This window comes from Ochlerotatus camptorhynchus, unplaced genomic scaffold (assembly GCF_037179485.1).
Source record: "Ochlerotatus camptorhynchus isolate MF236.1 unplaced genomic scaffold, CSIRO-AGI_Acam_v1.1 ptg000482l, whole genome shotgun sequence".
Taxonomy (NCBI): domain Eukaryota; kingdom Metazoa; phylum Arthropoda; class Insecta; order Diptera; family Culicidae; genus Ochlerotatus; species Ochlerotatus camptorhynchus.
The window spans coordinates 823,750-837,939 of NW_027040967.1; positions in this window are offsets into that span (position 1 = coordinate 823,750).

Sequence of the window (14,190 nt, forward strand, 5' to 3'; positions counted from 1 at the left end):
TGTTTCAGATCGATCCTGAGGTACCAGGTTGTACGCAGTTTGACAATTCCAGGCGTACACTACCTTTTGTCTTATTAAAATTTGGAAATAAAGAAAAAGTTCTAAGCAGTGCGCAAAACAGTCAGGGTCATTGAGTCATATGAACTGCCATCTGCCTCATCATTTACTGCCTCGTGAGAGTCTGAATGATTGAGAGGTAAACGAGTCACTGTGCGAGCGAAGGCAAGCGGTGTGCGTTGGCTGCTCGTGAGTGACTGAATGTTTTGTTGGCTCTTTCATTTCCTCATCCCTTACCGTTTGGTACAAACGGTCTGCACAGAGCAATGGATTGAATAGTGCAGTGCTTTCACACTCAGCCTAGGCAGTCAATAATTTTACGCTCTGGTTCTAAGCTTTTGACGTAGGACTATGTCTTTAATTTCTATACTGGGGTACACTTTGTGAAAACCGAAAATGGAACATGAAACAAAATTATGAAAGATTTTGAACATTAATAACTCAGCTACCCCTGGATCAATTTCAATAATGTTATCGCTAATCGGTCAGAAATATGTCTACGCAATGCTTTCAACTGATGATTTTCAACAAGAAACTATTGAAAAAGTGGTAATGTCAAGCATTATCCAAAGTACAAATAAAAAGTGATAATTTTTTCACTGTTTTCATGAAATAAACGTTGTTCCCAAACGCAGTTGTCATAATCGAGTACCACTTGGTTGCACATCATTCTGCTTTAACCTGAAAAGATATAAAACAACGCTGCTGTCTAGCCTCAACTCATTTTCGCTTCGAACGCCGTGGTGAGCAGATAGCAGTAGCAACAAAAGCAGTCGTCTGGCTCGCCGCACCAAATGCTCTTGTAACCAAATTTGAAAGCAGGGGTGCAAATGATCAAATTCATCAACTTTTAATCGCCATGGCCGGATATTTTCTACACACAGTTCGATGGAAGAAGCAACAATCTAGCATCTAATTCGACGAAGACGTCAGGAAACATTTTTGAAGCCGAGTTATTTACGAAAGAGAGAGTCGATGAGAATCTATCAATGTAGAAAAGACCTATTGAAAAGTGACGCGAGATTTGTTTTCAGTCGATCTTGTTTTCCGTGCTGAGCACCAATGCTACCGATGCCAGGAGGCACCCAACAAACATTGAATGTTGAATAAGAGCTTATTCAGGCAAAAATAAGGTTCTTCAGTTAACAAATGGCTTATTCAGCTGTTGATCAACTCAAATTGTTTGTTGGGCAGCTCCCACACCTGGACCCTACCTATCGATCCATCAATTCATGATCCGGAGACCAACGGCTTTACTTCCCTTCAGAAGGAAGGCGCGATCAGAGATGTTATGCCTCAGAACATGCCGACTGAGATTGAACCCAGGCCTGCTGAGGTGAGAGGTTTCCACGCTTACACCACCGGCGCCGCTAATTTTCCAGGTGTTGACATTGGCAATCTGCGCAAAAGGAAAGGAGCCAGTGCCGCTACTTTTTAGCAAACTACTCATGATGGGAGGAGTCTTGAAAGCTTACCGGCGTTGTCATAATCGTGTGCCACTTGGTTGCACATCATTCTGCTTTAACCTGAAAAGATATAAAAGAGTGCTGCTGTCTAGCCTCAACTCATTTTCGCTTCGGACGCCGTGGTGAGCAGGCTGCAGAAGCAGCAAATGCAGTCGTCTGGCTCGCCGTGGCGGTGTCAAACGTGTCTTCGGTCTGATCTACGTGAAAACACGAGGTGTGCTGAAGGTGTTCTTGGAAAATGTGATCCGTGATGCTGTCATCTATACTGAACACGCCAAGTGTAAGTGGCCATCGATGTCGTCTACGCTTTGAAGCGACAGACGAACTCTGTACAGTTTCGGAGGTTAAATCATCACCAACAAGCTTATTACAGTAAAAAGTTAGAATAGAATTTATCTGCTTTTTGGTCCATATTCAAAACCACATGCCCCCAACGACCACACAAAATGCTCTCCAGAGTTGTAATCTTGTAGCCAAACTTGGAAGCATTCGTGCAATTGATTTTGATCGATTCTCTACATCAACTTTCTCTTTGAAAATAAAAAATACTACAAATTTGGTACGCCTTCAAACCAAAAACGGAAAGAGTTGAGATAATAGATGATCGATCAATTAAAAGAACTAAATTTTCTTCACATTTGTTCCGTGCCCTAGTGGTCCTACGTCAAGCTCCCGTTCGTGCCCCTAGGCAGAGACCCTTCTACTTTTTAAATTTCAAAACCACGTCCTTCTATGTTTTTTCATTGACTCACAAAAAATGTTAAACTTTGCTTACGTTTTGGCCATTTGAATGAGAACCTTTCCTTAAGTGAATACGTTGGGAACTTTGATCTACACTATCTCGCTTTATAAAGTCCTCTTCTGAGCCACATACTCTTCTATAATTTACACAATTATCGTTATGTCAATCGTTCCCGTTTATGCATGGCCCGCGGTAGGCACGGTTTTTTGTTTGTTTGCATGATGTGAAAGAATACCATTTAGTTTACTGACCTGAACGACGTTATGAAATGAGAGATTAATTTTCCTGTTGCATTTTGGAATGCTATTGAATTATTGTTTGAACCATTATGCTTAATTTTCTAAACGTATTGATTCAGGAATTTGGGGCCATTGCATGCTTATTCGATCGCGATCGTGACACCTAATTTTTCTCCTAAAAACGATCATGAACGAAAGTTTAACTCATTAGACTTACTAAACCGTACCAACAGAGCAATAGTCACGCACAATCGAGATTTGGTGGGATAAGCAATAACATTGTTAAAAAATGGAGTTCATCCATAGCTGTCAACACAAGCAGTTGTGTGTTTTTTTTTCGGTGCGAGTCATGCGATAGTCTGATTTTCGATAGCAACTCATTGTTGCGGTGCTTGCTCATTATTTGAAGTTCGTCCGCTTTTGCCGTTGCCTCGTTGGAAGCAATCAACTAGTGGAGATATCAGTGGAATTAAGGGGAAGCTCACCGCTCCGAAAAAAATAATTACGTTTTGATTTTTCTAAAAATATTGGAAAAAGATATCAAAATTCTAAGAAAATTACATATTTTTTAATTTTTCAAAGAAAATTCACGTGCAAAAACATTTTTTATAAGTCATTATGGCATAAAGTTGGACTCAAACTTTGGACTTTTTTCATGATGAGATAGAAAAAAAAAATTTACATGTAATTTTTGACAAAAATCTAAGGAACAAACTGATTTTCTTTAATTTTTGATATTTTTTCCCAATATTTTTAAAGAAATAAAAATGTACCGAAAATATTTTTTTTATTTTCGGGCCGGTAAGCTTCCCCTTAAAGCGGACGATTAGAATCAGCTTTGCACATACCAGTGCGAAATCATCAATGGAGGATATTGAGAATTTTGTGAAATCGATGGATAAGTATCTCACTCAGATGATCGTTACATGTCTCATAGCGGAGGAAAAATCTATGTTCATCAAGTTAAATTCAGAGGTTTCGATGCTTTATTGCAAACAATTGCAAGAAGCAAGAAAGTTAAGGGCACGCATGAAAGCGGAAGCTAAACTCAAGTTGTCTCCAAGAAAGAGTATGAAGAACTCATACACAATGTCTCTCATTAATATCACATTGTAATTATTAAAACGTTTAATGGTTCTTGGATCCGTTGGACATTTGAGCCTAGCCAATAAGCTAATTACAAAAATTGTTAAAAAAATGTATAAGAATATTTTAAAATTGGAATAAACTTACCAAATAAATCCATGATAGATGCCCAATAACGTGGATGCATACACTTTGCATTCAAACTGCTAAAATAAATCATCCTAAAATCCGTAATAAGCTTCGTTGACTTCAGTTATTTGAATTGAATTGAAATTAATATTTAGTCTACATATTGCGACAATATGTAGCTAGTATTGTCTGAATGGGGTTATCAAAACCATTCTAAATATCTAAACCGCATTTTGCTTAAGTTTATGCTACTATATTATAATTGATTATTTTCAAGTTGGTCGATTTTTTCGGATCTTTTAAAAAATTATAAAAATGTTTCAATGATATTCAAATAAGCATAGACATCAACCTAGGAATATATGCCATTATATTTTTTTCTCAATTTTGCATGAAATTTGCAACACAAAATCTATAATAAATAAAATGAATGAAGTTTATCAATAAAAAAATAAAATCACCCCACATCTGCTCAGTAACCGAAAACGGTAACCACTTAACCAAAGAAAATGTGGAATAAATCCTCACAATACTGTATTCTACGCAAGCGAAAGTTGGGGTTTACCCAAGTGGCAACTTTTGTACGCTTAACCGTTTTGCTTATTTCATTTACACAGTCTTAACGATGATATGAGACATCTTTTACCAACAGACAACGATGGTATGAGGTAATACAAATAAATATGACAAACCTAGCCACACAGAACAGAAGTGGAAGTTTGAACCAATCAGTGTATCATAAAGTTGGACAACATTTTTAACGTCCAAGCGATGTTTGTGGATGTGCTTCACACGGTTTTTCTATGGGTACGCTCATCATTAAATCAAGTTGCTCGTGTAAACTGCAGGCTTGCCTTCTACCGCTAGGTGCGCTAGTATTCACAACAATAAATTGAGCAACTTTTGGATCCGAAGTTTCATTTCTGTTCTGTGCTAGCCAGCTAGTTTCAGTTTTCTTGTATTCATTGATGATTCTGCAACACAGCTGTTAAGCTGATTGGGACATTGGAAAGCGCGTTATTCAGTTTTGCTCCGACTATAAAACAATCACTTTACAGCTTTATCGTTAACTATGACAAGTCAAATATTGTTTACATGCGGATGAGTAGATATAAACATATTACCAATCCATATTATTACCTGCAACGGGACCAGTAATCAAACTCGTGCTGACCACATGGAAAACCTCAACACTACAAACTTAGCTACATACGTCGACACATACAACTGATGTGAACATATTGAAGTGCTGTTCAACTACGAGGTCGCTGAGTAGAGGTGCATTCAAATTTTTGTTTACTCTTTATTCAGCTATATGGTTGGAGCAGTGTTAAAAAATAATAAAAAGATATTTACCAATGGATACCACTGTTGACTAAATATTCATTAAGGGAAGAGGACACGAAAAATATTTTGAAAGCACGCAAAAAGTGAGATAAAAGTGTATAAAGTGTGTCCACGATGAAATTGCCACACTATGAAATTGCTCTAACTTTTTAACCGTTGGGTAGAATTTAATGAAAATTTGGGTGGATTTAGTTCATAGTGCATTATTTGCATCCTGCAAGTTTTAAAGTCCTGTGATCAAAACTCGCGGAAATGGAGTCGAAAGAACAGCTTGTGCGTGATAAAATCTTGCGCATTCATCACGAGAACAAGGATCTCTCGCATCGTTCCATCGCTAAAACGTTGGGAATCGCGAATTCCACGGTGTCGCGAGTGATTAAGCGGTTCGAGGAACGGTTGACCACCGATCGGAAGCCCAGAAGTGAAGGAAAAAGTATTCCGTACAACACCAAAAATCACAACCGCGTAGTTGGGGCCTTCAACCAAAATCCGAACGCCTCCGTTAGGGATGTGGCTAAGAAGCTGCACCTAGCCGAAGTTTTGTCCAGAAGGCCAAAACTAAGGCTGGGCTTCGAACGTTCAAGGTACAAAAGGCCCCTAATCGCGACGAGAAGCGAACAAGTCCGCCAAAACCCGTGCCAGGAAGTTGTACCTCAACATGCTGACGAAAGTTGAATGCTGCATCATGGACGACGAAACATATGTGAAGACCGACTTCAAACAGATCCCCGGCAACCTGTTTTTCACGGCCAAGGATAAGTTCAGCGTTCCGGAGCATGTCCGCACTCAGAAGATGTCCAAATTTGCGAAGAAATTCCTGGATTGGCAAGCCATCTGCACGTGCGGGAAGCGGAGTGCACCTTTCGTGACCCAGGACACGATGAACGGACAGGTGTACATAAAAGAGTGCCTCCAGAAGCGGCTGCTTCCTCTCCTGAAGGCCCACAACGTCCCAACAATCTTCTGGCCGGATTTGGCCTCATGCCACTACTCCAAGGACGTGCTGAAGTGGTATGCGGACAATAAGGTCAATTTCGTGCCGAAAATGTTCAACCCTCCCAACACTCCGGAGCTCCACCCCATCGAGAAGTACTGGGCGATTATGAAGCAGCACCTTCTTAAACGACCTAAGGTAGTGAAGACAGTCGAGGAACTGAAGAAAGTATGGGTTTACATGCAAAAAACGGTTGATTCACAGGTTGTGCAGAATCTTATGGGTGGGGTTAAGGCCAAGGTGCGGGCATTTGCGTATGGACTGTAAATAAAATACGAGTAAAATGGTAAAATGAAGTTTAATAGTTATTTCTCAATCCCTGAAAATTTGATGGCAATCGGATGAAAACTCGAATTTTGCGAATCAATTTTATGTGTGGCAATTTCATCGTGGACACCCTTTAGCTCCACGACATACGACCGTTTATTCCACTAGATCACACATCTCTAGCGGCGCCGGTGGTGCAGTGGTAAGCGTGACTGCCTCTCACTCCAAAGGGCCTGGGTTCAGTCCCAGTCGGTGCCGTCGGAATTTTCTGAGGCATAAAATCACACCTTCCTTCGCAAGGAAAGTAAAGCCGTTGGTCCCCGGTCCATGAGTTGATGGGTCGATAGTTAGAATCCAGGTGTAGGTAGCATTGGTATTCAGTACGGAAAATCAATGAAAAAAAAGTTGGCGGGTGGTGTACAAGACACGACCGCACTGTTGACGTAGGACTACGAAATTTTCGTTCGATTTTCTAGTTTGTTGTTTCGGATATTGTTTTGGAATAAAGTGAATTTCATAACTCAACTCTTTACAGGAGTGTTCGTTGCGTTGTACACTGAAAACGAATCTTACTCAGAGAATGAGTCACTTTTACTCATTTGTATGAAGAAATTTTTAAATGCGTAGATTACTCATGCGCGGAGTAACCTACGCTTTAAGAAATGTTTACATACGAATGAGTAAAAGTGACGCACTTATAAATGATTACCGACTTCGTTAATTTTCACCGAACTTTAAACAGCTGAACTGTTCGGTACAAATCATGCATTTTAATTCATTAGTTTTTAAGCTTCACAACAAGGAAAACTTCACCAAAATGGTAAGACTCGATTATTTAATCCAGGCTAACAGTGTTTTGAAATTAAAACTTAGTGAAACTGCTGTTGAAATGAGGGTCATAGTTTTACCGAACGTTCAGCGAAAGTTCGGAGTCGGTAATAGTTTATAATGCAAATAGAATGCTAATCTAAATGATTAAGTAAGGGAGACGTAGAAAGTTTGACTGTAGTCTTCGTCAGACTAAACAGGGGTGTTCGTTGCGTTGTAGACTGAAAAAGACCTTTTTTTCACTACATTTTTATGGGTGCCAGATAAATTGAACAATTCCTACTGATTGCCATGTTCAAATTCTTCTGATATCGACGGATCACAGTTACACCGATGAGCTGGATGTTCGACGGAATTTTAGGTACGTGTTTGCCAAAGATAACCCACGGACCTTGGCAGCGGTAAGTGCAGCTTTTCCATTTCCCAGGACCGATTTGCGTCTGGTTGTTTTTCATTGGTGTGAGGTGTATGTATTGAGCTGCTAGGAATGCTACGATATCCACGCTGCAGCGAACAAGTCCAAGGTCGAACCGTCCAACGTGCAACGAGTCGTTAGGGATCAACTTTCTGATGGCTGTGTTAGAAGTGAGCACCTTGCGGTCGAAGAAAATGTACGGGTAATTTTAATATTTCCATATATATCATTGTTAACTATATATATTTTACAATTATAATGTGTGACATTCCAAATCTTGTAATACAGGTGAATCATTCATCAGATAAATCATCAAGAAATTAAATACTGGAAGGGCTTTCTTTTGAGTCTGAACATTCAGAAACTGCGAAAACGGGTCAATCGTTTCGTTAAAAAAAAAATCAGTAATTAAATCAATCCAGAAAATTTAGATCATGATAGAAAAAATAATAGATTTTTGCGGTAAACGGTCCATGAAAACAACTCTAAATTAAGTAGGCTTCCCTTTTTCTAGGTTTTTTTTTCTGTAGTGAGAATTTGGCCGGCTCTCATCTTAAACAAATATCTATTGTTTATTTATAGTATTTGTATTTATGTTATTCAGCAAAAGTAAAGGGCAACCCACATTAGATGCGTTTGCGTTGCTTTGACGTAAATTTGACAGTTAGACAATAGATTTAGCTGTCATTTTGCCGCAACACGCCAGATCCAGATCTAATGTGGGTGGCCCTTAACTAGCTGAGTACTGAGCTCCCAGAATTATATATGAGAATTACTATGGGAGAAGTGAACTTTTTGTTCTCAACGTTTGAGCCCATCGCTGTAATGATCTACGGAAAAGTAGCCTGTATACTACTTTTTTTATTAGATTTCAAGGCAACTACACAGTTCGAAAAAGTAGTTTTAATTTACGTTACTATGATGCACATAATTGGAGCGTCATATCATACAAGTTTACATTATAGATCGCGTAAATTTATGAGACAAGTCATGAGATATTCCTTAAATTGTATGCAACCGTACATCTTTGTAAGCAACATTTATTGGAAGTTGCTGGTTTACGTTAAAAGGAAGTATACATGCATGAATGTTTGCATGCATGGATGTTAACATCACCAGTAAAATTCAGATTCTTTTCTGTATAGTTATTAATTGATTTCAAAGCCGATAACTTTCTGATATGATTAATAAACTGAAGTTTAATAAAATGCGCTATTCAGCAAAGTGTAGCTGAAGAAATTTCACATTAGTACAAATAGATAACTTTTCCGATGATCATTAAAACGAAGGGATAGAACGATGAGAACGAAAAGTTTACTTTTCGCATAGTAGGTGATTCCCATATAAGCTTCAAAGGGCCAATGCAGTATAAGTTCGCAGCTCAATGAGCGTTAATTTTTGGAGGATTATCAGGAACTTCTTTGATATCGGTTGAGCTTGATGGAATAAAATATATATTTTGAACCACTCTAATGTGTGTGGAAGAGACATAAGCGTTCATTGGCTGCTGGTATTGAGCATGAATGTCAAATTAAATAATGGTTGTGAAAAAGCGTTCTTCAACTCATTTGATTAGTTTCTGCATGTAGGTAACTATATTTTAGCTATATTCCGCTGCTATTCTGCTGGAAAACAAGGTTTACAAAGCTGATAATATTTAGAAGGAAAACTAAACTACGTCGAAGAATATAACTACCTATACATACATTTGTAATTGCACGATAATGCAACGAAAATCATGCCTAAGCAACTGACTCCGCTAACTACACGGTCATAAAAAATCTAAGGGTACTTTGCTTCATCAGGAACCATCTATAGCCATATACTATCTTCATTTGTTCATATGATCTTTTCATCTTGACGTCGTATTCAGTTTATCCTTTTTATGCGAGTAATTAAGGCAATGACGATGCGTCGTCAGCGGAAACCTAGATCTGCCTAGTGGGAGATGATTTACCTTCGTGCTCCCTGCCGGACTTAGCAAACATACAGGTACCTGTATGGTTATACAGACCGATGGGGCTGTTTCATCGCACATCTAGATCATATGTGAATGATGTAAAGGTAAACATAAAACTAATTTAAGCTTACTCTGCTTGTCTTTCATAGCAGAAAGCGTGCAAAACAAAAGCAAAGTGAAGGATAAAAAGCTGACATTAGAAAGTTATCCTTTCTGTCCCGAGCCTTATCATCTTTCATTATGAAATCTATGGCTTCCAGCGACCGACGTCAAGAGGCAAAGGGAGACATCCTTTATTTTTATACTTCTGCGGCTCATATCGTATCATCCAGATGCGAAGCTAGCCAGCAACTCAGCGTAAAATACGTACGGAAAAGATACACAATATCCGGGAAACGGAACGCATTCACCCCAACTGGCAGCCTACAGGACCTGTCACTGGGAGCATGATGATAGCTGAATGCGCTATCCATGCTGTGTATCCTTACTCCGTTAAAAAATACGTTCCCTTATTTCTATACCCAATGCGTGATGAAATGGACGATAAAGAGTGCATTCAACAGTGGATTAAAAGTAAACGCGATTATTTATTCCCTATCTGACATCACATGCCTGAATGAAAGCTTCTATGAGATTGTAATATTTTTGGTTTGACAAAAATACATCAATAAAACATGCCCCTTTGATTATAATTGTTATGCAATAGAGGCATCGTAAACAATTACACTATCGTAAAAATTCCAGCTTTACAGATTATACGCATTTAGGAGGGATACAATGCACTACGTGAATACCCCTAATATTTGTTCAAGATATTTGTATACACATTGAATTTTTATCGTCGGTTTCATGCAATACTGTCACAAGTCGAATTTTTTTATTTTCGAAATATTAATGGCAAATGACGGCATGGGAATGTGAAGTTTCATCGCACAAAAACTCATTTTGAATTCGTAAAAAAAACCTAAGGTTTTAGGTACATATGCCTTTTTCAAAAAAGCCAAAACAGTAGCATCAATGGCAGATTTTGAGTTGAATTGAGAGAAATCTGCAATATTCTTGTCCTTCAGCATGTTAACAAAGAAATTCAGACGGTTTTTAACGCAAATTTTGAACGTTTATTTTGAAAATTCACTGATATTGAGTGGTGGCAGTGCTGCACGAAACCGACGATATATCGAAGCTGGAATGTTATTAAAAATAATCACCTTAAAAAAAACACCCTTTTGGACCACTGTGCAATAGCAACAACAAGAAAGTGTGTATTTCAGCCGAAAATGTTCACATTTTTTCTTCACAGCAAGCTACTGTTCCTATGTGGTGTATACTGTCAGTGATGCTCATTTTATCCTTCCTATCTCTATTTGCATTTAATTTCGAGAATCACTTTTCCACATATGTAGCTATACACCAGTGCATTCAGTAGGTGCTTTAAAACAGTACACGGTGCAATGTTGGTTGGTGGAAAATAAATGACTTCACAAAAGATAAATACTGAATAATTCAGTGGCTGCGCTAAACTATAAAATTTGAATGCCTTTTCATTCCAGTACTCATTTTCATTTTTTGCTCATTCGACTAGAACTAAAAGGTAGCAGTCATATTCACAATGTAAACCTATCACCATACTCCTGCCTTTCCGGTTTCGTTGCTTATATGAATCGTCAGTGTACTTTACCGTGAAAATGTGGTGGCACTCTGGCCACGCAGGCTTTTTCGCGTTCAAGCTGAGATGGATTTTTATGTGTTTTTCCACTTGACTAGATCTCTGCACCCTATACCAACACGTTCTCATGAATCAGAACATTTTAATAAGAGAGGTTTGCGTAAAACGGGAAGCGAAAGTGGCGGTGCGTCAAACTTACAAGGCATAGGTAAAACGATGATTTGGCTCTTCGCATCGTTTAGTGTACTGTGGTCCGAAAGGACAATTTAGCAGAAACAAATAAACCACTATTTATTATTTAGGCGGTTGCCGTCTTTTCAGTTGTTTAAAATTAAATGTTTCGTTGTTTTTTTTCTTGGTTTGTTTTCCGTCGATCTTGTTTGCCGAACTGAGTACCAATGCTACCGACGCCAGGGAAGTAGCTCCCACACCTGGACCCTACTTATCGACCCATAAATTCATGAAGCGGGGACCAACGGCTTTACTTCTCTTCAGAAGGATATCGTGATCAGAGATGTTATGTCTCAGAACATCCCGGTGGCGTCGACTAGGATTAAACCCAGGCCTGCTGGGGTGAGAGGTAATCACGCATAACACTCCTCCACCGGCGCCGCTCAATAAGGTTTTAAATACATTTTTACAAAACATCTTTTAAACTGGTTACATATTACACAACGCAGGCTACATACAGATCAGAAAGGTAAGGCACTTGCCATGATAATAGAATGTTAGTAGAGTAGAAAAACGTTCAGATTAATGTGATCCTCTAAAAAACTGATTTGAGAATGCTTGAAAAAAGTGAAATGAATAACTTGTATAACTTAACAAGAACTACCTATATAAAATTCTTCAACTGCACACAACTTTCTTTCGCCTTCTGGTCTCATCGTCTGCATTATTGCTCGGATAATGCGCACTTTTTGCGTGATTTTTATTTCAACTAGTTCACTGCGTTTACTAAAATTGCAACAACAGTTTATTTTCCTGGATGCTGTCATAAATTGAACAGGAACTAGCAAAAAGCAGCTGTGCTCCCTAGAGAAAGCAATAATGTACAACAGTCAGACGTAGTGCATGTGTACCTACGTTCTATTATTGTTATGTGAGCTTTTCCTCTTTGGAGTTCAGGGTAAAAAGAAGCAGTATGACAACCTTTTGCACAACAAGAAGTTTATGAACCAAGATGCAGCATACCTCGAATGATACATTGTGATTTTTGGATTAGAGATAACAAAGACATTTTGTGTGATGGTGCTGTCGTGTAGTGAACCGTCAGTGCACCGAAAGTGGGTCTTGTTGAAATGTTCTTGAACGCGCACATATTCAGGTCCAATTATGTTTTCAAATATGGAGTGTGGACAAAAACCGGCTTCCTAGACGTTCCATTGTTATCGACTGCTGGTAAAAGAACTGCTTGTTGGGTGCATTCGTGAAGGTGTCTGACACTAACAGCCAAGAGAATTGCATCATGTGGAGATGCTGAATTTAGCTTTCCATCAATCTTTCATCTTGCCCTGACAGACAGTGATGAAGCGTTGAAATGTGCTTGCATAGCAACTCGGCATGAATCCTCAGCGTGCAGGTACGGTTTTGAATGGAAGTTTGACAAGAGGATCCACACAATGAATGTTATAACCAAAGGTTGTCGGAAATTGATTATACGAGTGGTAAAAATTTATCACGAGTATAACGAAGTATCACATTTATTTATTAATTTATTTATATATTTATTAATATATTATCATTACTCATCTGATATTTTTGTTGTCTTAATGAATGTTATAGGGAAAGGCCAAATTAGCTGGCATAAAAACCTCATATCTTTTCACAATACAGTACCAACATTACATTACAGTATTAAACAGATTAACAAATATCAACTGTAGTCAAAGGTTAGAAACTTATAATTTGAGCTAATTGGACATCCATCATCCGATGCAATCCTCAGACAGATGTTTAAAGAGGAGAAAATTTAATTTAAAATGTTGTGTAATTTCAAATCTAAAATACATTAGAAATCACGAGTTCACTAGAGGCCTCCCTTCGCGCAGTCGGTAAAGGCGCAACTACAAAGCAAGACCATGCTGGAGGTGGCTGGGTTCGATTCCCGGTCCGGTCTAGGAATTTTTCGGGTTGGAAAAATTCTCGACTTCCCTGGGCATAGAAGTATGATTGAACATGCCACACAATTATACCAATGCAAAAATGATACAGGCATCGAAAGCTCCCAATTAATAACTGTGGAAGTGCATCTAGAACACTAAGTTGAGAGCACGCAATAAGCTAATATGCGATATGCAATAAGCTTGAAATGCGAAGAAGAAGAAGAAGAAGCCTGGATTAAGCGTTCTGACTTATGGGCCACCGCCACCTGACTAATAACCAAGCTATCAGCACATGATTAGGCTATAGGTTTCGGTTTGGACGGTTGCAATCTGATCCATAAGTGGTTACTCTTTGTCAGGATATTAGAACCATGGCTACCACACGGAAGAGTTGGAACCAAATCAGCTACGGAAAAAGTGGAACGTTGCAGTTACTGAGAAAAATGTTGATTCATCTGTGGTTTACTATTGCTCAGTGTTAGTCCAAATCGACCCATTTTGAAAGTATTTTAATTTATTCATTGATTCAAGAAAACAAAAATAAAAACAAACTTTTGATAGGTGTATAGATATTAGTGACGTTTAACGCACGCGCACTAGCGGGTTAACCTAGTAGAACGTGAAGCTGGGAACTAAATGGCTCACAAATTGGAAAGACAATCAGCGAAGCGGAAGCGCCAGTTAGCTGAGGTAAAGTGAGGTGCGTAATGCACGGCCCCCTCCGAAGTAATACGACAAGTGGTTCCGGGGGAAAATGGCAAGGCGTCCAAGGAGGTTTAAGTGCGGTAAGAATCCCACACACCGTTTCACCGCGACTGTGCGCCCAGTCGTCAAGTGGTGGCACGATGGCCTTTTGAAGGTTTCCTCCTTGTGGAAACTGGCGATTTTA